Source organism: Heterodontus francisci, chromosome 14 (assembly GCF_036365525.1).
Source record: "Heterodontus francisci isolate sHetFra1 chromosome 14, sHetFra1.hap1, whole genome shotgun sequence".
NCBI lineage: Eukaryota > Metazoa > Chordata > Chondrichthyes > Heterodontiformes > Heterodontidae > Heterodontus > Heterodontus francisci.
In genome coordinates, this window is record NC_090384.1 from 37,172,114 (window position 1) to 37,199,863 (window position 27,750).

The following is a 27,750-nucleotide window of genomic DNA, read 5'->3' on the forward strand; positions in this document are numbered from 1 at the left end:
CTATTGGGTACAGTAGTGGTTATGTTAGTGGATTAATAATCCAAAGGTATGGACTATTAATCTGGAATCAAGAGTTCAAATCCCATCATGGGGGCTGCGTAATTTAAGTTCAGTTAATTAAAGTTAGTTAATGAAATAAATCTGGAATGAAAAGCTAGTTTCAGGAATGGTGGCAATGACCAGATTGTAAAAACCCAACCAGTTCACTAATGTCCTCTAAGGAAGGAAATCTGGCCTATATGTGACTCCAGATCCACAGCAATGTGGTTGACTCTTAACTGCCCTCTGAAATGGACAAGTCACTGAGTTGTCACCACAAGGGCACTTAGAAATTGACAATAAATGCTGGCTTTACCAGTGACACCCACATCCTGTGAATGGTGAACAACTGGTGGTAAAGGACAAAATACTGGAAATCTGAAATATAAATAGAAAATGCTGGAATTACTCAGCAAGTCTGGCAGCATCTGCGGAGGGAAAGTTAACATTTTAGATTTGTGACCTATCATCAGAACTTGAAAAAATTGTACAGGTTGTTTTGTGATCCTTCATCAGGAATTGACCTTTTTGGTGACATCTGTTTTTATTGACCTTCTGAACTGTTTTTGCATCTTTGTTCAGCTACCTTAATCACACCCGCCATGTCCCTGTCCAAAGTAACAGTACGGTGTGCCCAGCACTGGTTCTGCACAGGAGGGAAGGGAAAGTTCCTTCATTTTACAAGGACTATGTTGGTGTGGATGTCAACATAAATATAAAGACGAGTGAAAAATGGATTAAAGGGCAGTGACATTAATACTGTACTTAAACTTAAGAGTGGTATATTTTTTTCTGAGCTGTTGAATAGGAGAGCCTGTCCATTTTTGCTTACGTTTGCTCCTTTTTTTCCTTCTGCAATAGCGTTATGGAATGCTGCTTCAGTGCAGAGACTGTGCAGCAGGTTCTGAAAAAATCAACATCCTCGATTGCAGAGGAAATTCATCGCATGGAGGACAGTACATATAAGGAAGTAAAGAGCTGGAGGCAAAAAGTCGAGGTAACTGTTAATCTTAGAAAAATGGGAACTGGAGTAGGCAATTGAACCTGCCCAGCCATTTTATTAGGTCCTGGCTGATCAGTGCCACAACTCCATTTACCTGCCTTAGCTCCATATTGTTTGTTCCCCTTGTCGAATAAAAATCTATCTCAGTCTTAAAAGCTTCAATCGACCTAACATCCACATCCTTTTAGGAGAGCAAGTTTCAGATTTCTGCTACCCTTTGTGTGATTTCACTGCTGAATGGCTTAGTTCTAATTTTTCAAGTATGCTCCCTCTTTGAGTCCCCCACTGGAAGAAATTGTTTCTCTGTATCTACTCTTTTAAATCCTTTTAACATTTTAAACACTTCGATCAGATCACTGCTTAATCTTCTAAACTCAAGGAAATACCAACCAACTTTGCGCAACCTGCCCTCATAATTTAACCCTCTAAACCCCAGATGGAGCCTGACCAAGGCTCTATATGACTGAAGCATTATTTCCTCTTCGGTATTCCAGAGTCTTCGTTTTTATAAAAGAGAAAACAGTGTACAATAACAGTACATTAACATTCAATAGCACATGGAAGCATGCACAAGGCTACATTGGTGTGCATAAGTATAAGAGTGTATGACTGATGCTTGCTGTTCTGGGTGATATCAGGAATGACAGGGAGAGTAAATCATCCAGGAAGCCCTTACCTGACTTGCTGCCTGCAACCATTACTTCTGTGATTTTCTACTAGAAGTGATGACAGCTGTTGGACATGTCCTGACCAGACATGGGCAAGCACATTCAAATAATCCTCTAATGACTATATGATGTAATTCAATGTATCTCTCATTATTGCTGCCATTGGAAAGCCCAACGGCAGGAATGCCAGTACACCTACCCTGGGAGTGCACAGAACTGATACTGGGGGCTGAATTTTCAAAACGGGGTCAGGAACCTGACGCATGTCTGATTTCTCGGTCCCGCCTCCATGCCTGAGCTGCATCGCTAACGTGATGTGATCTTCAAATGTTAAAGCTGAGCTCGGCACCAAATTAGTGCTGCTGAGTGACTGCAGGAGGCGGGAGATGCCTGCAAAGCGCGAGTGGCAAAGGCAGGCGGCAACCATGATAGGGTCTGCCGCTGCCTTGCTGATGACAGCAGGCAGTCCTTGGACGGCCAGCAGAATAAAGATATGAGATCGTGCTTCCAAAATTAAAAAAAATGTTCCACATTTTAATGTTAACACTCAAACCAAAACCAACATAAATTAAACATGAACTAACAGTTACATTACGGTCAATATATGTATTTAAAGATTACATGTTAATTATCAGATACAACAAAGAGAGTTTTCATAATTCCTCTGAGCAGTTCTATTAGCAAGATGTCAATGAACCGTCACAAAGTTCTTCAAAATCAGGAACTTCCTCAGGTAGTTTTCCAAGTCCTGTCCTCCGGATGCAGATACAGAAGTAATGATGTCCCATCGATAACGAGCAATGCACCTTCCCTTTAATGGTTCGGCCTCACCCACAACAGTTTTGATGGCGTGGTTCCGCTGATAACTTTTTAAGTCACCGAAAACAGCTGCCGTAAGTTGTATTTGCCAATGGTCTGCTCTTAGAGTCTAATTTCCTCAGCCTGCAGCCTGTCTTTTTAAAATAACTGCTTGCTGTTTTTTTCTACACACATACACAGCATTCTGTTTCAGTTCTGTTGACCTGTAATCTGAGCTTTGAATTGCCCTGGTCACACCTCTCTCACATGACTCTGTGACCTGTGTTTTAAACTGGTTAGAATCGGTTTCGTCTTCCCAACTCTCTGGAGCTTTCCGTTTCTTTTCTCAGTTAATGACTGTCTCAGAAAAACACAAGCTTTGAATCCAAAGTCATTGAACCTAACAGTTCATTTAGCAAGTCATCTCTTCAGATAACGATCTGCAGGTGCTCCTCCACATTTCTCGTACCGCGAACTCCATCCCACTTCCCCCTCTTGGGAAAAAGAATGCCTTACCATAGTAAGGTTTTCTTTACAGCAGTTTAAAAATACAATAAGTTCTTATATTATAAACTTTTTAAACAAATAGCTTATTATATACTGTACAGGTAATATTTTCATATTCCATAATTAAGCATATATTTACATAATCAGAATGCTTAACCAATAACAAAATTAGGATTAATAGGATTCAAACATGGTTAAATGTTCACATTTCAGAGCTTTCCTTCACTCTTACACCTCTTTAAACTCTTGAGAGAGCATCAGCAATTATATTGCTTTTCTCTGCAAAATGTACAATTTTAAGGGTAAATGGCTGTAACATGAAACTCCAGTGAAACAACCTGTGATTCCTCGATCTGAACTTTTCCAGAAACACAAGTGGATTGTGGTCTGTGAAAACCAATATTTCCCCCAACTATTGGTTACATAAACCTCAAACTGTTGCACAGCCAGTACAAGACTTAAAGCTTCTTTCTCGATGGTCGAGCACTATCTTTGATGTTTATTAAGTTTCCTAGAGCAGTAGCGAATGGGCTGTTCCATACCAGCATCACCATCTTGGAGCAATGCCGCTCCTATCCCTTCATCACCAATGATAGCCACCCTGAACGGTTTATTAAAATCTGGGGCTGCAAGAACTGGTTCCTTTATTAAAAGGGCCTTCAATTTCTCAAATGCCATTTGGCATGACTCTAACCATTTGAATTTCACGTTCTTCTTTAACGGATTAGTCAATCAGGTGACTATTGTGCTGAAGTTAGGGACAAATTTCCTGTTGAACCCACACATACCCAGAAATCATAACACATCAATCTTTGCCTTGGGTATAGGAAAGTCTATTATCACCTGAACCTTGGCTTCTCCTGGTAACACTTGACCTTGACCCACGATATGTCTTAAATAAATAATTTGGCCTTGGCAAACTCACTCTTTGCCATGTTAATAACAAGTTTAGCCTTGCCTAGCCTGTCAAATAGAGCTCCTAAATGCCGGACATGGTCATTCCACATGTCACTGTACACCAAAAGGTCATCGATATACACAACACGATTACTCAATTCAGCAATAACTTGATTGGTCAATCTTTGAAATGTGGCCGGTGTATTTTTCATACCAAATGGCATGACTTTATATTGGAACAAACCATCTGGTGTTACAAAAGCAGATATTATTTTGGCTTGGTCAGACAAGGGAACTTTCCAATATCCTGTAAGTAAATCAATCTTGCCACCAGAGGCCGAGTTCCCCACCCTATCAGTACAATCCTCAAGTCTTGGGATTAGATAGGAGTCTGTCTTAGTTACTGCATTAACCTTTCAGTAATCTATACAGAACCTTTGAGAACTGTCTGGTTTTGGTAACAAAAGAACAGGAGAACTCCAACTACTTTGACTGAGTTCACTTACTTAACATGTATTGAACCTCCTCCCTGACATTGACCAATTTTCTGAGATTGAGTCTGTAGGGGTTTTGTTTAATTGGTTTAGCTTCCCCTAAATCAACCTCATGAATCGCCAGGCAGTACGACCTGGCTTATCTGTGCACACAGGCTTATATTCCCTCAAAAGGTCAATTACGTCTTTCGTCTGTTACTCAGGTAGGTGTTTTAGCACCTCATCCAGTCCCTTTAACAGCTCAGTGTTTGCCAACTTCACCACAGGAGGCTCAATCTGGGAACACTCAATCTCAGACTCATCAATCTGGTTTATCACATGCACCAGTCTCTCCATTTACATTCTCTACCACCTGTGCTACACCTACTGGCTGACTATGCTCATGGTCACAGTACCGCTTCAGCACGACACACTTTTTGACTTTTCCGTCTGTCTGGGATACTAACTACTTAACTGAGTTTCCTTTTGATACAGTATGGTTCAGTAAACCTTGCTTTCAATAGTTCACCAGGAAAAGGCAGCAAGCCTAGCACCTTATCTCCAGGTTGAAAACTATGTGCCTTAGTAGTTCTATCCGCTTTGGCTTTCGTCACCTGCTGAGAAGCCTTGAGATGTTCTCTGGCCATCTCACAAGCTTTTGAGTGTCTTCCTCAGAAGCTCTGATACATAGTCTAAGAGGGTAGTTTCCTCCTCCAGTGCCAAAAATCTCTCCTTAATGAGTTTAAGGGGACCCCTAACCTCATGTCCATAAACCAATTTGAAGGGACTGAAACCAGTAGACTCATTTGGTGTGTCCCTGGATATGAACAACAAAAATGATATCCCTTTATCCCAACCTCGAGATACTCAAAAGAATAAGCCTTAATCATACTCTTTAAGGTTTGGTGACATCTTTCCAAAGCACCTTCTGACTGTGGATGATAAGCAGACCACTTGAGTTGCTTCACTCCCAACTTACACATGACCTCTTGAAATACACCTGACCTGAAATTTGACCCCTGGTCAGACTGAATTTCTTTTGGCAGCCCATACCTAGTGAAAAACTGGACAATCCCTCAACCACAACTTTTGCTGTGATTTTCTTCAATGGTATTGCCTCTGGAAATCGAGTGGACAAATCTATGATGGTTAGGAGCTAATTATGACCTGACTTAGTCATGGATAAGTGTCCAACACAGTCCACAAGAATCCAACTAAACGGTTTGTCAAATGCAGGTATCAGTATTAATGAGGCTGGCTTAACCGAAGGCTGTGGCTCCCCAATCATCTGATACATATGACATGTCTTAGAGAAGTCAACCACATCCCTCTGCAGCTTTAGCCAGTAAAAATGCATCATTACCCTAGTCTGAGTCTTTCGAATACCCAAATGACCTGCAACTGGAATCTCATGAGTAATTCCCTAAATTTCATAGTGGTAGCAAGGAGGGACAACAATTTGATAGACTACAGCCCATTCCTCATCAGCAGGTGCCTGGGGAGGTCTCCACTTTCTCATCAAAATGTCAATCTTGACATAGGAACTCTCAGGGACTTTCTCAGCTTCTGCCTCAAACATGTCGTCTGAGACAAGCTTCTTAAGACAGGATCTGCCTGTTGTGCCTCAATCAAGGAAGAACTGCTAAAGAATTCACTATTGTTAGCCTTGGAGCCTTTAACACCAACATCCCCATCCAAATCCTTGAAAAAACTTTCAACCAACCAAATCCCTGAATTGTCCTCCACAAAAACTGAATCCATCTCTTCTTGTTTAATCCTATGAGCCTGGGACCTAGTCACAACACAATCTTGGGATATTCTGGGAAATTTTTCCAGAAAAACCTCAGTTTCAATAATTTCAGCTGGCTTTTCTGAAACCACTGGAGATGTGAATACCTTATTCCCAGCCAAGTCATTTCCTAACGGAAAATCTACACCCTCAATGGGCAAACTAGGAACAACACCAACCAGGACCAGTGACCAAGTCACATTTTAAATCAACCCTATATAAGGGAATGGATAAATAAGTTCCATCTATCCCTTGGATTAACACCTTCACAATCATCGACCTACCAGAGAAACATTTCATGTCACCTGCCACCATTAGTCACTGTGCCACCCCTGTATCTCTTAGGATAATAATTGACTTGCCTGCCTCATCAGATGAAAGTGCAGATACTTCATCCTCAAATAGAAAACTTCTATTGTTTTCTGAAACCTGATTTGCTGTATCAGTGAATGTGGGAGAAACTAACTGCTTGAGTTGAAAATTACCCACTAGGACAGTATTTCCTGGGGAAATGCCCTTTGACTGTACACAGGTAATGTGTACATGAATTCTTTAGCCGTTCTTCCTTGATTGAGGCACAACAGGCTTGTCTTTACACTTCCAACACTCAGCCTTCATATGTCCTTTATTATGACAAAAATTGCATTTTGGTCCCCTCGAACCAAGCTTTTCCTCTTGGTTTTCTCTTTTGCTAAGCTGAGGTGTGTCTGTCTCTCTACCTTTGCCACCTTCCTCAATAGAACCATATCTCTTTTTCTTATCCAACTTCCTATCTCTTCAATTTCTCTGAAAGTTTCCAAACTGAGGCCTGTGACTACTGCTTTTGTGAATCAATTCATAATCATCTGTCATTACTGCAGCATCCCTGATTTTACTAACTTTATGTTCTTCCAGGTGGGACCTTGTTCCTGAAGGGATACTATTTTTGAAGTCTTCCATCAGAATCCTTTCCCTAAGGCTGTCAAAATCTTGTGCAATCTTCATCGATCTGTACCAACTATCAAACAGCATTTCCTTCTCTCCAGCAAATTCCACATATGTCTGGCCCTGATTCCTTTATAAATTTGTGAATTTTTGTCTTTAGGCCTCTGATACCAACTCATAGGCAGTAAGAACAGCATTCTTTACTTTGTTATAGTTTTGTGAGTGCTCTTCCGAAGAGACAAGTACACCTCCAAAGCTTTCCCAACTAAAACACTCTGTAGGAGCATTGTCCAAGATGGTTTAGGCCAATCCAGATTCATGGCAATTTTCTAAAATGACACAAAGTACATTTCTACTCCTTCCTCACTAAATTTCAACACCAAGTGAATATTCTTTGCCAAATCAAAGCTATGCGGAGTTTCCTCTGGGTCCTCCTCCACTTTCAGCTCCAAGCCATGTGCATGAATTCTGAGCTTTTCTCTCTTGAATTCTAATTTCTCCTTTTCTACCCTTTCCCTTTCCATACCTCATTCTCTTTCTCTTTCAAATTTAATCTCTATTTCAAATTGTCTTTGTTCTCTTTCTTGTCTTTTTCTTCACTTGTCTCTCTTGCCTTTTCTCTTTTTCTGTTTCTGCCCTTTCTAATCTCATCTTCTCCTTCTCAATTTTGGCTAGTTCTATTAGAACACTGGCAGAAACATCATTTTCTTTCTCCAGCTTAAATTGAGGAACCAATTCTTGGATTATCTCTGCTTTCTTAGCCCCTGGTTTTAACGTGACCCATAGGTTCCCTGCTAAAGCCTTCAACTTATCTTATGTCAACTGTTTAAAGGCACTAAGAGACAAATCGTCTTTTTCCACAAAGGCCAGAGCATCAAAGGTAGTCATATTGATTTTCCACTGAACATAGCCAAAGTAAATGTGATATCTTGTTTGTTTAAACTCTGGAAAATTCCAATTCCGTTTCACAGCCCAATCTTAGAACAATCCCAGAAGAGCCCCCAATTTTGTTATGATCCTGTGGAGATCACCAACAAACCAAAAAAATTGAATCCACCAACTGACCCCAATTTAGGAAATTAGAATTAGAATATTACAGCGCAGTACAGGCCCTTCGGCCCTCGATGTTGCGCCGACCTGTGAAACCATCTGACCTACACTATTCCATTTTCATCCATATGTCTATCCAATGACCACTTAAATGCCCTTAAAGTTGGCGAGTCCACTACTGCTGCAGGCAGGGCGTTCCACGCCCCTACTACTCTCTGAGTAAAGAAACTACCTCTGACATCTGTCCTATATCTATCATCCCTCAACTTAAAGCTATGTCCCCTCGTGTTTGCCATCACCATCCGAGGAAAAAGACTCTCACTATCCACCCTATCTAACCCTCTGATTATCTTATATGTCTCTATTAAGTCACCTCTCCTCCTCCTTCTCTCCAACGAAAACAACCTCAAGTCCCTCAGCCTTTCCTCGTAAGACCTTCCCTCCATACCAGGCAACATCCTAGTAAATCTCCTCTGCACCCTTTCCAAAGCTTCCACATCCTTCCTATAATGCGGTGACCAAAACTGCACGCAATACTCCAGGTGCGGTCTCACCAGAGTTTTGTACAGCTGCAGCATGACCTCGTGGCTCCGAAACTCGATCCCCCTACTAATAAAAGCTAACACACCATATGCCTTCTTAACAGCCCTATTAACCTGGGTAGCAACCTTCAGGGATTTATGTACCTGGACACCAAGATCTCTCTGTTCATCCACACTACCAAGAATCTTCCCATTAGCCCAGTACTCTGCATTCCTGTTACTCCTTCCAAAGTGAATCACCTCACACTTTTCCACATTAAACTCCATTTGCCATCTCTCAGCCCAGCTCTTCAGCCTATCTATGTCCCTCTGTACCCTACAACATCCTTCGGCACTATCCACAACTCCACCGACCTTAGTGTCATCCGCAAATTTACTAACCCACCCTTCTACACCCTCATCCAGGTCATTTATGAAAATGACAAACAGCAGTGACCCCAAAACAGATCCTTGCGGTACACCATTAGTAACTAAACTCCAGGATGAACATTTGCCATCAACCACCACCCTCTGTCTTCTTTCAGCTAGCCAATTTCTGATCCAAAGCTCTAAATCACCTTCAACCCCATACTTCCGTATTTTCTGCAATAGCCTACCGTGGGGAACCTTATCAAACGCCTTACTGAAATCCATATACACCACATCCACTGCTTTACCCTCATCCACCTGTTTGGTCACCTTCTCGAAAAACTCAATAAGGTTTGTGAGGCACGACCTACCCGTCACAAAACCGTGCTGACTATCGCTAATGAACTTATTCTTTTCAAGATGATTATAAATCCTGTCTCTTATAACCTTTTCCAACATTTTACCCACAACCGAAGTATGGCTCACAGGTCTATAATTACCAGGGTTGTCTCTATTCCCCTTCTTGAACAAGAGGACAACATTTGCTATCCTCCGGTCTTCCGGCACTATTCTTGTCGACAATGACGACATAAAGATCAAGGACAAAGGCTCTGCAATCTCCTCCCTAGCTCCCAAAGAATCCTAGGATAAATCCCATCTGGCCCAGGGGACTTATCTATTTACACACTTTCCAAAATTGCTAACATCTCCTCCTTGTGAACCTCAATCCCATCTTGCCTAGTATCCTGAATCTCAGTATTCTCCTCGACAACATTTTCTTTCTCTACTGTAAATACTGACGCAAAATATTCATTTAAAATGGACAACATTTCACTTTTATAAATTTTACTTTAACAGTCAAATGAAAACCAACATAAATTAAACATGAACTAACAGTTCAATCATGGCCAATATATATAGCTTAAAGTTTACACGTTAATTATCAGATGCAACATAGTTCTCACAAGTCCTCTGAGCAGTCCTGTTAGCAAGATGGCAACAACCCGTCACAAAGTTCTTCAAAATCAGTAACTTCCTGAGGTAATTTTCCAAGTCATATCCTCAAGAATGCAGATACGGAAGTAATAATATCCCATCAATAGCGAGCGAGACAATCTTCCCTTTAATGGTTTGGTCTTGTCACCTCTTGAACAACCTCGGCCTCACCCACAACAGTTTGATGGCGTGGTTCCACTGATAACTCTATAAGACACTGAAAACAGCTGCCATATGTTGTATTTGCAAATGGTCAGCTCTCAGAGTCCGATTTCCTTAGCCTGCAGCCTGTCTTTTTAAAACAACTGCTTGCTGTTTTCTTCCACACACACACAGCAGTCTGTTTCAGTTCTGCTGATATGTAATCTGAGCCTTGAATAGTCCTGGTCACACCTCTCTCACATGACTCTGTGAACTGTTTTAAATTGGTTAGAACCAGTTGCATCTTACCAACTCCCTGGAGCTTACAATTCCTTTTCCCAGTTAATGACTGTCTCAGAAAAAAACAAAGGATTTGAATCCAAAGTCATAGCGTCTAACAATTCATTTAGCAAATCATCTCTTCAGATCATGGTCTGCAGGTGCTCCTCCACCAGTCTCATACCACAACCTCACAGTTAGTACAGCCATTCAGCCGCGATTCACCATGTTACGAAATCACAATGCAGCTACTGGTCGATTGTGGGCTTGCAACGTTATCCATGTGGTTATGCTCAAAGCAAGCCTATCCCGTCCTGTTGCATCTTATCAGCACCCATCCCATTTTATCCTGTCCCTCCCATCCCATTCAGTCCCATCCTATTCAATTCCTTCCCATCTTATCGATCCCGTTCCATCGCTGACGAAGACATTAAGAAAATTTAGCCAGATAAAAAAGAAAATTCTTCACATATTCATTTGTTTATGAAAGACATTTTTTAAACCAGGGACTGTGTGCAATAGCTCTTATTCCACATATTTAAAGAAACCATAAAAGATATTTAGGGTAGATTTCAGTCTCAAAAGGTAGGGTGGTAATTTTGTGGAGTAGAGGGAGATGAATAATCCAGAGGGCCAGACTACTGCTCTGGAGACATGAGTTCAAATCCCACCAAGGCAGCTGGAGGAATTTAAATTCAATTAATTAATAAATCTGGACTAAAATGCTAGTCTCGTTAATAATTATCATGAAACTACCGGATTGTGGTAAAAACCCATCTGGTTCACTAATGTCCTTCAAGGAGGAAATCTGCCATCCTTACTCGATCTGGCCTACACGTGACTCCAGACCCACAGCAATGTGGTTGATTCTTAACTGCCCTCTGAAATGGCCTAGCAAGCCACTCAGTTGGATGGGCAATGAATGCTGGCCTTGTCTGTGATGCCTCACATGCCAAGGATGATTAAAAAAAAAGAACCCACCCACCATTCATTCCATTGAACCCAGGCACATTTCACAATGGGCGGGCGATCCTCTCTGCCAACCCACCATCCAGGCGGCAAAGACAGAAATTGACCCCATTGATCTCAGCAACAAAAGGAAAGTCAGTTACTGGATTTTTCCAACTTTCATCTGTAGGACCTGCGGCACCAGCTGCACCAGGAACATTTCCGTTGCTGCACCATGGAATCTGAAATCCGTCTTCTCAGAGATGAAATAATGCGGCTGCAGAAGCATCTATTCTATCAACAGTCATCTGAAAGGTATGTTCCATGGCCCTTGGGCGAGTGATCATTACCCCGACATCTGTACTACTTACTTAGTTTGCTTCTTTACAGCTTCACTTACACCCTGAGATGTTTGTAAGACCCTAACTGCTAGCATGGCTGAGATCACTTGAACTGGAATCTTTCTGGTCTGTGTGGCTCAGTAGCAAGCCATGAAGCGCATTGACTCACTGAGGTTGGTGGAGGGGGTTAAGGGAGGTGCCATCCACTGCGAGTGACCTTCTCTCAGAATAGTTGTCATGACTGCAGCTCTTAAACTGTGCACAGATTTGATTTAGTGTACATGCATCCTGAGGGCACTTGGGCATTACCCACTGCCTACACCTCAACATTCCACTGTGATTACAGTGCTGCTGTGCCCAGACACCTACATTGCAAGACATTCTTTCTCATTGATTTTTTTTTAAGTGGCCATCTTTCAGTGAGCGAATGCCAACTGTGGCTCCAGTCACAGTACTTGATATTGTCCACGAAACCCCTGCTTGGTTTACAGCGTCTATTTGCTGACAGTTTAAGCCATCAGAAAGGTACACTCTAAACATATCTCCTCAAGGTGGTATTATAAATGCTGGAGCTCATTGGATCAGTCAAAAAAATTTAATTAAAATGAGACCGATAAAGAAGCATATAACAAATAGAACAATATAACAAGTACAGTGGAATAAAAGGGAGTATAGAACATGTAGATGGAAAGCAAAAATAGAGTTTAGAAAAGCTAAGGGTGGGATATGGAGAAAGACTAGCTGGGAAGATAAAAGGAAAAAAGATCTTACAGAAACATGAAGGGAAAAAGAATAGTTAAAGAAACCGTTGGCTGATTTAGAGTATTTAAACTTATGACGGGTTTTGAAAAGATAAATTGGGAAAAAGTTATTTCCATTGGTCAGTGTTGGCAACTAAAGGGCATGAATTTAAGATCACCAACAAAATGAAGGGAGAGGCTAGGAGAAACATATTTTGCATGGAGCAAAGTTAGGGTATGGAATTACATATTGGGAACTGTGGTACAAGTAGAATGCATAATAGCTTGTAAAAGATAAATGTTTGAAAAAGAAAAATTTAAAGGACAAAAAAAATTGCATTTATATAGTGCCTTTCACGACCACCAGACATCTCAAAGCTCTTTACAACCAATGATGTACTTTTGAAATGTAGTCACTGCTGTAATGTAGGAAACGCAGCAGCCAATTTGTGTGCAGCAAGCTCCCAAAACAGCAACGAGATAATGACCAGGTAATCTGTTTTTGTGATGTTGATTGATGTCTAGGACACCAGGGATAACTCCCCTGCTCTTCCGCAAAATAGTGTATAGGATCTTTTCTGTCTACCTGAGAGAACAGACCGGGTCTTGGTTCAAAATCTCATCTGAAAGACAGCACCGCCAATAGTGCAACACTCCCTCAATAGCACAAGAGCATCAGTATTGGTTTTTTGCACTCAAGTACCTGGAGTGGGACTTGAACCCAGAACCTTGTAATTTAGATGCGTGAGTGCTACCACCTGAGCTACTGCTAATACACAGGATAAGGAAAAAGAGCAGGGAAGTGGGAGCAGGTGGATAGATGCTTCAGAGAGCAATAGACCGATTAGCTCCTTCTGTGCTTTAAAATTCCATGGAGGTGAGACTGGACATGTGTAGGGAAACAGAACAGGTGGAATTGCATTTGCTGCTCCTTATACAGAATGCCTGATATTCAACACCTGATGAAAGGTCACAGACTTGAAACTTTATCTTAGAGTCATAGAGTTATACAGCCCTTCGGCCCATCGTGCCCGTGCTGGCCATCAAGCACCTAACTATTCTAGTCCCATTTTCCAGAACTTGGCCTGTAGCCTTGTATGCTATGGTGTTTCAAGTGCTCATCTAAATACTTCTTAAATGTTCTGAGGGTTCCTGCCTCTACCACTTCTTCAGGCAGTGTGTTCCAGCTTTGCTTGTCTCTCCACAGATGCTGCCAGACCTGCTGAGTATTTCCAGCACTTTTTGTTTTTGTTTCAGATTTCCAGCACCTGCAGTATTTTGCTTTTATTATTATGCCTGATATTCAGTTCTATCGACATCCATGGAGTTTTAACTCAGTAGAGTGCACCTTCTGTCCTCACCAGGTTTAGAGTATTTTAACTTATAAGGGTTTTGAAAAGATAAATTGGGAACAAATTATTTCCATTAATCAGTGAGTTGGTAACTAAAGGGCATGAATTTAAGATCACCAACAGAATGAAAGGAGAGGCTGTCCCTGAAGCTGACAGCCTCATGAAAATATTTCAATTGCTAATGTGCCTTCTGGGAGTGGATTGGCTGCCTCCAACTTGTTCTGTTTCCAGTAAACTGGAAGCGATGGGATGCAGTTGGGTTTCAGATTTTTAAAATGTTAACATCGGATTTGACCCCAACCCACCATCTTTTGGGTGTCAAAATTTACCCCACAATGTCTGTGCCATCGTCCCCTTGTGGATGGATGAAGCAGGCCATAGACTGAACGTAATGGGATTGGAGAATACAGATTAAGTTATAGAAAAAAATTAGTTCCTAAAAGGAAAATGATTATCATTGTATTTGGTTTATTAACACCAAAGTATGAAGTTTCTCAGCAGTCTGCAGTGTAACTGTACTGTGGAGAGAAGGTGGGGGAGTAGAATTACAGATTTGGAAGCAATTGAAGCTGTGTTCAGTTACAATCTCCCCCACCATGCCCTTTCACAGATATCTAATGGTACTTGCACTTTATAAAGTGAGTAGGCCTGATGAACAATTAGCTCTTTCTGACCTTTTACTCAAGACATAATGACAGGCGCTTTGGCAGTTTAATACCAAAGTATTGTGCCATTCATCAGAACACAGCTGGATATCTCCCTGCTAAATGCCACACGTGTTGGAAAATAACTTGCAGACTATGGTAAAGGATGACTTCCAGTTTCCCATAGGCCAAGTTTGATAGGGTCCCACTTCAGCAAGGAGCAGAATCCTACAGGAGAGGCAGGAGAAAATTGGTGAGGAGGAAAACACATTAACCAACCTAAGCTTTGGAATAAAATATACATATTTATATGTATTATATATATATAGAAGCATTTCAAAATAACAGGCACTAGAAAGAAAAGAAAGAACTTGCATTTATATAGCACCTTTCAAGACGTCAGGATGTCCCAAAGTGTTTAGCAGCCAATGATGTATTTTTAATGTTGTAATGTAGGAAAGGTGGCAGCCAATTTATGCACAGTAAGGTCTCACAAAAAGCAATGTAATAATGACCAGATAAACTATTTATAGCGGTGTTGGTTGAGGGATAAATATTGTCCAGGATATCAGGGAGAACTCCCCTACCCTTCAAAATAGTGCGATGGGAACTTTTACATCCACCTGAGAGGGCAGATAGAGCTTCAATTTAACATCTCATCCAAAAGATGGCACTCCTTCAGTACTGTGCTGGAGTGTCAGCCTAGAATTTGTGCTCAAGACTCTGGTGTGGGACTTAAACACATAATTATTCTGACTGAGAGGTAGAGTGTTACCAACTGAACCATGGCTGACATTTATATCTTGCAGCTACTGATGTTTGGAAGTTGGAGGTTTGATTCTAAAATATCCAATCGCAGTTTGTTTCCCTTCCTATGTGAATGTTGGGAAACAACATGCCCTTTTAACCCAGTGCATGATAGGTTTGGATTATGAAGATCCAGGTGGCAGGAGGCCTCCATGCTCTTTCTATGCAACAGCTATTCCACCTTCAAGAGGAGAGAGTTAAACCCAGGAGCCAGTGAAGCAACTGCCACACTCCCACAGTTTGAAAAACAAGTGCCATGGAATATGCTTTGTGAGTTGTTTTGTTTGATCGCTTTAAGAGTGATGTCCCTTTAAGAACTCAGTATGCTAATGAGGTAAGTACCAGGATTAGTTCTTTCCTTTTTGGCCTCCTTGTCTCGAGACAATGGATGAGTGCCTAGAGGTGGTCAGTGGTTTGTGGAGCAGCGCCTGGAGTGGCTATAAAGGCCAATTCTAGAGTGACAGACTCTTCCACAGGTGCTGCAGCTAAAGTTGATTGTTGGGGCTGTTACACAGTTGGCTTTCTCCTTACACTGCTGTCTCTTTTCCCGCCAACTGCTGAGTCTCTTTGACTCGCCTCTCTTCAGTCCCGCCTTTATAGCTGTCCGCCAGCTCTGGCGATCGCTGGCAACTAGCTCCCATGACTTGTGGTCAATGTCGCAAGACTTCATGTTGCGTTTGCAAATGTTTTTAAAGCGGAGACATGGACAGCCGATGGGTCTGATACCAGTGACGAGCTCGCTGTACAATACATCCTTGGGATCCTGCCATTTTCCTTCCGGCTCACATGGCCAAGCCATCTCAAGTGCCGCTGGCTCAGTAGGGCGTACATGCTGGGGATGTTGGCTGCCTCTAGGACTTCTGCATTGGAGATACAGTCCTGCCACCTGATGCCAAGGATTCTCCAGTGACAGCGAAGATGGACTGCGTTGAGATGTCGCTCTTGGCTCTTGCAGAAACTCATCAACAGGCTTGCGGCTGCCTGCAACAAATTTGGCCTAACCATCAGTTTCAAGAAAACGAATACCATGAGACAGGACATCAGAAATGCTCCATCCAACAATATCGGCAACCACACTCTGGAAGTGGTTCAAGAGTTCACCTACCTGGGTTCAATCATCACCAGCAACCTGTCTCTCGATGCAGAAATCAACAAGTGCATGGGAAAAACATCTGCTGCTATGTCCAGACTGGCCAAGAGGGTGTGGAAAAATGGCGCACTGACACGGAACACAAAAGTCCGAGTGTTTCAGCCTGTGTCCTCAGTACCTTGCTCTATGGCAGCGAGGTCTGGACAGGCTTGAAACACTCGGACTTTTGTGTTCCGTGTCAGTGCGTCATTTTTCCACAACCTCTTGGCCAGTCTGGACATAGCAGCAGACGCCTTTCCCATGTGCTTGTTGATTTCTGCATTGAGACAGGTTACTGGTGATAGTTGAGCTTAGGTAGGTGAACTCTTGAACCACTTCCAGACTGTGGTTGCCGATATTGATGGATGCGGCATTTCTGACGTCCTGTCTCATGATATTCGTTTTCTTGAAACTGATGGTTAGGCCAAATTTGTTGCAGGCAGCTGCAAGCCTGTCGACGAGTCTCTGCAGTCGCTCTTCTGTGTGGGATGTTAATGCAGCATCGTCAGCAAAGAGGAGTTCCCTGATGAGGACTTTCCGTACTTTGGTCTTCACTCTAAGACCAGCAAGGTTGAAGAACCTGCCATCTGATCTTGTGTGGAGGAAAGTTCCTTCTTCTGAAGACTTAAACGCGTGAGAGAGCAGCAGTGAGAAGAAGATCCAAACAGTGTGGGTGCGAGAGCACAACCCTGTTTCACACCACTCAGGATGGGAGTCTGATGAGGCACCGTTATGCTGAATTGTGCCTTTCATATTGTCATGGAACGAGGTGATGATGCTTAGTAGCTTTGGTGGACATCCAATCTTTGCTAGTAGTCTGAAGAGACCACATCTGCTGACAAGGTCATAGGCTTTGGTGAGATCTCTGAAGGCAATGCAGAGGGGCAGCCATTGTTCGCGGCATTTCTCCTGTAGTTGGCGAAGGGAGAACAGCATATCAATAGTGATCTCTCTGCTCGAAAGCTGCACCGTGCCTCAGGGCAGACCAGCTCAGCTGCCTTCTGGAATCTGTTTAAAATGACTCGAGCGAACAGAAGAACATAAGAAATAGGAGCAGGAGTAGGCCAATCAGCCCCTCAAGCTTGCCCCACCATTCAATAAGATCCTGGCTGATCTGACCCAGGCCTCAACTCCTCTTTTGGGCCTGCTCCGCCTAACCCTCAACTCCCCGAGATTTCAAAAATCTATCTACCTCCCCCTTAAATACATTTAGTGACCCAGCCTCCACAACTCTCTGAGGTAGAGAATTCCAAAGATTCACCACCCTCTGAGAGAAGAAATTCCTTCGCATCTCAGTTTTAAATGTGTGCCCCCTTATTCTGTAACTATGTCCCCTATTTTGAAATTCCCCCACTTTGGAAACATCTTCTCAACATCTACCCTGTCAGGCCCCCTTAAAACCTTATATGTTTCAATAAGATCACCTCTCATTCTTCTAAACTCCATTGAATAAACGCCTAACCTGTTTAGCCGTTCTTGGTAAGACAACCCCTTCATACCAAGAATCAGCCTAGTGAACCTTTTCTGAACTGCCTCCAATGCTAGCATATCCTTCTTTAAATACAAGGAGCAAAACTGTACACAGTACTCCAGGTGTGGCCTCACCAATACCCTGTACAGTTGTAACAAGACTTCCCTATTTTTAAACTCCAACCCCCTAGCAATAAAGGCCAAAATCCCATTTGCCTTCTTAATTACTTGCTGCACCTACATGCTAACTTTTTGTGTTTCATGTACAAGAAAACCCAGATCCCTCTGTACTTCAGTATTTTGTCGTCTCTCTCCATCTAAATAATAATCTGTGTTTTTATTCTTCTTACCAAAGTGGATGACCTCACACTTTCCCACATTGAACACTATCTGCCAAGTTTTGCCCACTCACTTAACCTATATTATCCTTTTGCAGATTCTTTGTGTCCTCATCACAACATGCCTACCCATCCATTTTTGTATCATCAGCAAATTTGGATACATTACACTCTGTCCCTTCCTCTAAGTCATTAATATAGATCGTAAATAGTTCAGGCTCTAGGACCGATCCTTGTGGCACCCCACTAGCTACGGATTTCCAACCTGAAAAAGACCCATTGATCCTGACTCTCTGCCTTCTGTGTGTTAGCCAGTCCTCAATCCATGCCAACACATTACCCCCAATACCCTGAGCTCTTACTTTGTGCAATAACCTTTTATGTGGCAACTTATCAAACGCCTTCTGAAAATCCAAATACACTACATCTACCGATTCCCCTTTATCCACTCTGCTTGTTATATCCTCAAAGAACTCTAACGATTTTGTCAAACATGATTTCCCTTTCATAAAACCATGTTGACCCTGTTTGATTGCATTATATTTTTCTAAATGTCCTGCTATGTCTGCCTTAATAATGGACTCTAGCATTTTCCCAATGACTGATGTTAAGCTAACTGGTCTGTAGTTTCCTGCTTTCTGTCTCCCTCCTTTCTTGAATAGGGGTGTCACATTAGCGGTTTTCCAATCCGCTGGTACCCTACCGGAATCCAGTGAGTTTTGGTATATTATGACCAATGCCTCCATATCTCTGCAGCCACCTATTTTAAAACCCTTGGATGCAGGCCATCAGGTCCTGGCGACTTGTCTACCTTTAGTCCCATCAGTTTGTCCAGCACCTTTTCCCTCGTGATACAGATTGTTACAAGTTCCTCCCTCCCATTTACACCTTGCTCACCTATTACTGTTGGGATGTTTATAGTGTCCTCCACCGTGAAGACCGATGCAAAATATTGGTGTAAGTTATCTGCCATTTCCCTGTTCCCTGTTATTAATTCCCCAGTTTCATCCTCTAAGGGATTACTTACTTTAGCTACTCTCTTCCTTTTAATATACCCGTAGAAGCTCTTACTGTTTGTTTTTATATTTCTTGCCAATTTACTCTCATAATCAATTTTCTCCCTCTTTATTAGTTTTTTAGTCATCCGCTGCTGGTTTCTAAAAAATTCCCAATCCTCTGGCCTACCACTCGTTTTTGCCGCATTCATTGTATGCCTTTGTTTTTGATTTGATACTCTCCTTAACTTCCTTTGTTATCCACGGGTGGTTCATCGTTCTCTTCGAGTCCTTCCTTCTGACTGCAATAAATGTTTGCTGGGTGTTATGAAATATCTGCTTAAAAGTCTGCCACTGCTCATCTACTGACTTCCCCTGTAGTTTATTTTCCCAGCTCGCTTTAGACAACTCTTTCTTCATACCTCTGGAATTGCCCTTGTTTAAGTTGAAGACACTGGTTTGAGACCCGAGTTGCTCACCCTCAAACTGAATTTGAAATTCTACCATGTTATGATCGCTTCCCCCTAAAGGATCCTTAACTATGAGATCTCTTATTAATCCTACCTCATTACACATTACCAAATCTAAAATAGCCTGTTCCCTGGTAGGTTCTGCAATGAATTGCTCTAAGTAACAATCCCTGAGGCACTCCACAAATTCGTCTTCCATGCTACCCTTGCCAATTTGATTTGTCTAGTTTATATGCAGATTAAAATCACCCATGATAATTGCAGTGCCCTTCTTACATGCCTCCATTATTTCCTGATTAATATCTTGTCCTACAGAGAGGCTATTCTTCGGGGGCCTATAGACCACTCCCACTCATGATTTCTTTCCCTTGCTATTCCTTATTTCCACCCAAACTGATTCTACATCACGATCTAGTACACCTATATCATTACTCACAACTGCACTGATCCCTCCCTTTAATAACAAAGCTACCCCACCTCCTTTTCCTTTCTGCCTATTCTTCCAGAACATCGAATATCCTTGAACATTAAGATTCCAGTGAAGGCTTTCTCCATTGTGCTGAGCAGGGAGATTCCACGGTAGTTGTTGCAGTCACTGTGGTCACCCTTATTCTTATAGAGGGTGATGATATTGGCATCACACATGTCCTGTGGTACTGCTCCCTCATCCCAGCACAGGTAAAGCAGTTCTTGGAGTGCTGAAAGTATAGCAGACTTGGCACATTTGATTATGTCAGGGGTAATGCTGTCCTTTCCAGGGGCTTTTCCGCTGGCTAGAGAATCAATGGCGTTACTGAGCTCTGATATTGTTGGCTATTCGTCCAGCTCATCCATGACTGGCAGAGACTGGGCTGCATTGAGGGCAGTATCAGTGACATCATTTTCCCTGGAGTACAGTTCTAGGTAGTGCTCCACCCAGCTGTCCATTTGCTTGCTTTGGTCTGTGATCGTTTCCCCTGATTTAGACTTGAGGGGGGCGATCTTCTTGATGGTTGGCCCAAAAGCTCTCTTAATGCCATCATACATTCCTCTGATGTTTCTGGTGTCAGAGGCCAGCTGAATATGGCTGCATAGGTGTTGCCAGTCGTCGTTTGCACAGCGCCTGGCTGTTCTTGTGTGGTGCTTCTGGTGGCTTTAAGTGCTAAGGATGTTAACTCACTGGGGGCTTTCTTGTGGTTCAGCAGTGCAGTGCACTTGGCGGCTACTACTGGTTCCATCTCTTCAACGTGAGATTGAAACCAGTCTGCATTCTGCTTCTCACGTTTGCCAAAGGTGTTCATTGCTGAGTCATAGATGGCGTCTCTAATCAGTGGGCCCACTTGGTCTCTGCATCCCGTGCAGGAGTGTTTTGAAGGGCTTTTTCTATCGAATTGAGAAAGTTTTGTGACAGTAAGAAATTCTGGTAGTGTTAATGCACAGGTGGCCATTCTACTTGGAGTGATGTAACTTATTTGGTTTGAGTCTAACTTTGCTGCACACCAGGGAGTGGTCGGTGTCGCAGTCCACACTGTGGAAGCTGCGTGTGATTTGAACACTGTCTATGGAGGCTTGCCTTGTGACGATAAGGTCCAGCTGGTGCCAACGATGTGATCTTGGGTGTCTCCATGAAACCTAGAGATAGGGTTTAGTTTGAAAGAACGAGTTGGTGATGCAGAGGTTGTGGTAGGTGCACAACTCCAGCAGTCTCCGTCCATTCTCATTCATCCTTCCAATGCCATAGCGCCCGAGGCAGGAGTGCTATGAGTCATGGTTGGCCCCAACCCTGGCGTTAAAGTCCGCCAGCAGGAACAAATGTTCAGTATTAAGAATGCTACTAATGATATTATGCAGTTCCTCATAGAACTGGTCTTTAACTTCAGGTGGGGAGCAGAGTGTTGGAGCATAGATGCTGAGTAGGTGTACTGGACCAGAGGCGATGAGCAATCGGATGGACAGTATGCGTTCTGAGCCATTTGTAGGTGGCTCTATCATGCTGAGCAAAGAGTTTCTGATGGCGAAGCCCACTCCATTATATCTTGGTTCTTCAGGATCCCTGCCCTTCCAGTAGAAGGTGTAGTCTTGCTCCCTTAGTGATCTACTGACAGGGAGGCGTGTCTCCTGAAGCACTGCAATACCAGGATGTAGTAGTGACTAGAAGCCATAGTCAATCTGCACTGTAACACCCTTGTCAAAGGTTCTATGTAGTTTGCTCTGTATTGTGTGTATTAGTTTATTTGTAAAATACCCTTCTAGAGATCTTCAAGGAACTGGAATCCATGTACCTCATTGTGTTGCTTAAGATAACACAAAGACATTCATGATATGGTGGCAGCGGTGGTGAAAATACAAGATATAAGCTTGAAGACCACGGGTAAAACACAAACAACATTTAAAAGCAATACAGAAAACAGAAGAGAAAATTTGAAGCAACAAGCGAAGAAACTTTAAAACAAGTTCCTGAAATGAGTGAAAGAAAGCTACATACCTTGGAAGCCTGAGAACAGCTCCATAGAACAGAAGCCTGGCTGAAAAGCAAGTGATCGGGTGAGTCATTGTGCCGATAATTGAGAAATCCCAGTAAAAAAAGCTTTTGAAGAGTTTTTTAAAAATTCATTTTCTAAAGGCCCTGTGTGAGCAAGAGGAAAAAAGGGGAAAACACTGACAAGCGCGCAAACTAAAAGTAAACAAGATTCAATCATGGAAAAAAAGTGCAGGGAACCCCCGAACACAGCAGAGTATCCATTAAAGCAGTCAAGCATGAAGAAGATAAACAAACTCTAGCAAAGAAAAAGCAAAGAGGAAAACTCTTGAACTGCCTATCGAACAGTTGTCTAAACATGTAAGCAAAGTGCTGAAAGAGAAAAAAAACAGAGAACACTGTTACACTCTGTCAAAGCAGCTAGCCTGGAAAATAGAATTTCTAAAAGGGGGAACAGCACAGAGTTAATAGAACAAGTTTTAAGCCACAAATAGAAAAGTTATAATAGTACTGAAGGCATACACACAGCCAAACAAAGTTAAATATAGAGCAGAAAGCAAAATAACAGCAGAAAGATGGATATCAAATTTCCCAGCATGAACTGGAAGGCCTTGATAACCTATCCAAGTTCAAGCTCGGTAAACAAAGCGATACAGTGGCGCAGCGGTTAGCATTGCCGCCTCACAGCTCCAGTGACCTGGGTTCGGTTCTGAGTACTGCCTGTGTGGAGTTTGCAAGTTCTCCCTGTGCCCGTGTGGGTTTCCGCTGGGTGCTCCGGTTTCCTCCCACAGCCAAAGACTTGCAGGTTTATAGGTAAATTGCCCGTAGTGTAGGTAGGAGAATAGTGGGGATGTGGTAGAGAATATGGGATTAATGTAGGATTAGTATAAATGGGTGGTTGATGGTTGGGCCAAAGGGCCTGTTTCAGTGCTGTATCTCTCTATGACTCTAATGCAGTTATGCTTCATAGGCCAAGTGGTTGCAGAAGCAGGCTGTGAAAATACTGACAGCAGTTTGAAATGAGGGGTTGTACAGAGTCAGTACCTCTGGCTTATCTGAAGAGGACCAGAAAGATCCTACAAAAATTTTGGAAAGTGCTAGAATCTCAGCTTTGGGTAAGGGTGAATTTTAGAATCTGGAATTGATGTCTTACAGGCAAAGATCACAGGAATCAATAGATCAACTCATCAGTAGATGCCATAGCAAGGGCAATGAAAGCAGTTTTTCAGAAACTGAGCTGTCAGAGCAAATAATGGAGCTGGTGATTGTCTCAACAACCATTGAAGTGTTTCAAAAAGACCTCTTGGGGAGAAAGAAAGTCAGAGCATTGATGCGTTGCTAGAAGATGGCGGGAAATATAAAGCCATTGTAGCTGGACAACAGCATCTGCATGCACTAAGTGCAACCGACTGTATTGGCACAGTAATTAACTCACAAAAAACAAGCAAGCTGTTTGGTAAGTGTGGTTTGTCCCACTCACTGTGAAGTTGTCCTGCATTTCAAGATTTGTGCAAGGCGTGTGGTGCAAAAGGACACTGGGCCTGCCTATGCAAGAAATCTGGCTCCAACAATGCAGCCAGATGTCACAATAGGACACAAACAGCAAGGACCGTGCCCGAGACCTGCATAAACACAAGCCGATACATGGATTTAACAGAGAAATAGATCTGAGACAAGACTCAGAGTGGAGCGATTCTCAGACAGAAGATGAGCAGGCATTTCACATTGTGAACTTGACACATTGGGCTGGATTTTACCAAGCCCATGACGTCAGGCTGCATGGCAAGGGAGAGCAGAAGATTGTTCCAGCGGAGGCCAGCCACGGAGGCTGACGCTGGGAAGGCCCAGCTCAATCCTCCCAGTGGTGGCAAGGCTCTGTGGCGGCCTCCCCACCACTGGGCAATGGGACCTGGATTTAAATATTTAAATTACTGACATGCAGAAAATTAAATCAATTTACCTTAAAGCTTCTGGGGCTGGCACTCTAGCACCTTCAATTCCCGTCAGGGGAAAGCCAAGATGACACTGATGGGGAGGGGACAGCAGTTCAGATTTTCAGTGCGGTAGGGGGACGGGATCAAATAAACATAATGGGTCTAGGGGATGGTGGGAAGCGGTGAAATTTAAATTTTGTGCAGTCTGGGGGTGGGGTGGGGTGGGGGGGGGGGGGGAGGTCAGATTTAATAGGTAAGTGTTTTGGGGGAGAAAGGGCAAATAGTTAATGTAATTGTTATTGGGGGTGGTGGTGGGAAAGGGGCATTAGAAATTTATTGTATAAATTTTGGGGGGATACTACTTTAAAAATTCAAATTGACCAGCAGGGCTGGCTGCCCTTTCAAAATGGCACCAGCACTTGCATACAGGCAGCTGATGCCATTGCCGGGGTCAGACAGCCTGCCCCTTCTACGTGATTGTGGGGGAGCTGGGCGTGCTGCCCCAGCTATTTAAATGAGCTGCCGTGCGTAGGATTACGGCAGCTCTTTGGCATGCGGCCCGAGCTCGCTGCCAAGATTGGTGGCAGGCTCTTAAAATCCAGCCCATTGTGCTGATGAAGTCGAATTACTGGAACTATTAATATCATGTGCCCAAAGAAAGTTGGCAAACACACACTCAAGACTAAGATTGACACTGGAGCTAGTGTAAATATCCTACCAGTCCAAATTCTAAAAGATATGTAGCGGGGTCATTGGAAATTAATGATTCAACCAACAACTGCAAAGTCAACTGCGTACAATGGGTCACCCATCCCTTGCAGTGGCACAGTAACAATGCAATGCAGCTATGGCAAATCGGCATGGGAACTACAAATAATTTACCTGGTAGACACGAGCGGACCAGCAGTGGCTGGACTACCAACGTGTAAGGACCTCAACATTGTGACTATCCATGAGATCACCAAGGTACCCATTACAGCAGAAGAGACCAAGGGTACTCACATTGAGTCAGTCCAGGACTTACAACAAATGTACCCGGACAGGTTCAATGCCATAAGAGATTTCAAAGGTGTTGCCGTTCTGTACCTCAGAGAGGATGCAATTCCGTCAATCGACCCTCCCAGAAAGTACAGCCTGCACATACAAGAAAAGCTTAAGCGCACGCTGGATGACATGGAACGCAATGGCATCATCCATCATGTGCATCATCACACAGACTGGTGCCGCTCAATTATGTGAGTGCTAAAGAAGGATGGAGCAATCAGATTCGAGGCGTCTAAACCTCTCCCTAAAGAGTCCCTAAAGTTTCTAACACTAGAGGAATTGAATCTCAGGAGCCAAATTCTTCTCCAAGATGGATGCTAAACATAGATATTGGTTGGTACACCTAGCTAAGGAATCTCAGGAAGTCACCACCTTCAGAACACCATTCCGAAGATATTGCTTCCAGAGAATACCCTTCAGCTTATCTGTCAGGCAAGATCTGTTTCAGCAGCATATGGACAGAATTACAGAAAACATGCCTGGATGTATATGCATTGCCGATGATATTGCGGTAATGGGCAAAATCAAAGAAGAGCATGATCAAAATCTTCACTCACTGATGGCAGTAGCTGATCGCGAAGGGCTTATTTTAACAGCAAGAAGTGCTAAGTGAATGTAAGCCAGATCAATTTCTTTGGCTCTGTCTATTCCGGTTGCAGAATCTGTCCTGACCCAGGAAAATCGAAGATGTAAGGCATATGTCTACTCTGCAAGACAAGGAAGATCTACAGCAATGTCTTGGATTTTTCAACTTCTTGGCACCATACATTAAAGTACTGCCCTCTTGGATAGCCTTATATGTGAGGAAACCCGACCGAGCCCGAATGCCAGACCCAGAAGTGCAACCCGACCTGACCCGAACCCAACACATGTCGTCGGGTCCTGTCGGGGTCGTGTCAGGTAGCAGGCCTTTACCCATGTACTGATATACAGGCCTGCTACCCGACCTGACCCCGAGGGGACCTGACGACATGTGTCGGGTTTGGGTCGGGTCGCACTTCCGGGTCCTGCATTCGGGCTCAGTCAGGTTTCCTTTGCAGATCTTTACCATGCATTCCAAATTTTTCTGACAAAGAATCATCACTGAGAGGGCTCTTAAAGAAAGATGTACCATATGTATGGCAGGAGGACCATCAGTATATGTTTGAGTCTCTCAAACAAGCATTGTCAGCAGAAACCTGTACCCTGCAGTACTGTGATCCAAGGAATAAGGTAATCCTGGAAGTCAATGCCTCACAGAAAGGGCTAGGAGTGTGCATCCTGCAGGATGGCAAACTGATTGCATTCGGATCCAAAAGTTTATCCTCAGCTCAATCCAATTACTCAAACATAGAGAGTGAACCACTTGCTTTGGTGTTTGGGATCACAAGGTTCCGCACCTACCTGGTCGGTAAGCAGTTCACTGTGGAAACTGACCACAAACCACTGGAGATGATCTGGCACAAACCATTGACGAGCGCACCACCTCAACTACAGCGGCTCTTGGTGAAAGTACAGGGGTACGACTTCGACATCTGCTGCAAATAGAGTACCAAAATGGTCACCTTGGATACGCTGAGCAGATTGCCAAATCCAAACAAGAATGAAGAAGTCTCACTGGATCTACAAGTAGACAGCATGAACATCGAGGTGGAAGATGTGCTCAAAATCAATTTATTGCATTTTGGTCAGTACAAATGTGACCAACTATAATCAGAAACAGCCAATGACCCATAATTGAAGACACCCTGGACAGTCATCATAGAAGGGTGGCCTGATATGATAAAAGTGGTGCCAGAAAACCTCAGACGCTTTTGGCCTTATGGAGATGAACTCAGTATCTCGAGATGCGTAACCTTCAAAGGAAAACAATGTTCTCCGACAGCACATCTTGTCACAACTTCACCAAGTCCATATGGGTATAGAGCGAATGAGACGACTGGTACAAGACACAGTTTATTGGCCAGGGATCAATGGTGACATCAAGAAACTAGTGAGGATGTGCAAGGCATGCCAGAGCCACCAGTCACAGCAATATAAAGAACCTTTATACCCTCACAAGATTCCATTAGTCCCTTGGTCCAAAATCGCCACTGATCTATTTACCTTTAATGGAGACGACTTTATCTTAGTCACCGATTATTTCTCCAAATTTCCAATTGTCAGACAGGTAAAAGACAGTGCACGCGCGGTTGTCGTAGATACATTGAGTGCCATATTCAGTCTGTTTGGCGCACTTGAAGAATTCATTTCTGACAATGGCCCACAGTATACAGGAGACCTTTAAGGGATGTGTGTGCCAAATGGGGTGTAAACCATGTGACGTCCTCACCACATTACCCTAGATCTAATGGTCTTGCCAAATGAATGGTTTGCCAAATTAAATCACATATCCTGAAGTGTAGGATAAAACAAGAATTTTTGTTTTGCCATGTTACACCTCAGAGCTACACCTATGGATATGGGCTTACTGTCACCAGCAGAGATCATGTTTGGCAGACAAGTACGAACGATTCTGCCAAGCCATCATCCGTCCAAATTCTCCGAGATGCAGGAGACACTGCTCAAAAAACAAGGAAGAATGAAGATGGTGCATGACCGACATGCAGGGACGGAACTAACTCAACTACATGTGGGACAGAAGGTC

General features: G+C 43.1%; 1 long non-coding RNA gene across 1 annotated transcript in view; it reads right to left on the reverse strand.

The window, feature by feature from the left end:
- Positions 1–2,223: 2,223 nt before the first annotated feature.
- Positions 2,224–27,750, reverse strand: part of LOC137376973 (uncharacterized) — an 82,919-nt gene continuing 57,392 nt past the window's right edge. The window contains exon 3 of the long non-coding RNA XR_010976338.1: positions 2,224–3,019. This is a non-coding gene — a long non-coding RNA (uncharacterized lncRNA). The remainder of the gene's footprint in view (positions 3,020–27,750) is intronic.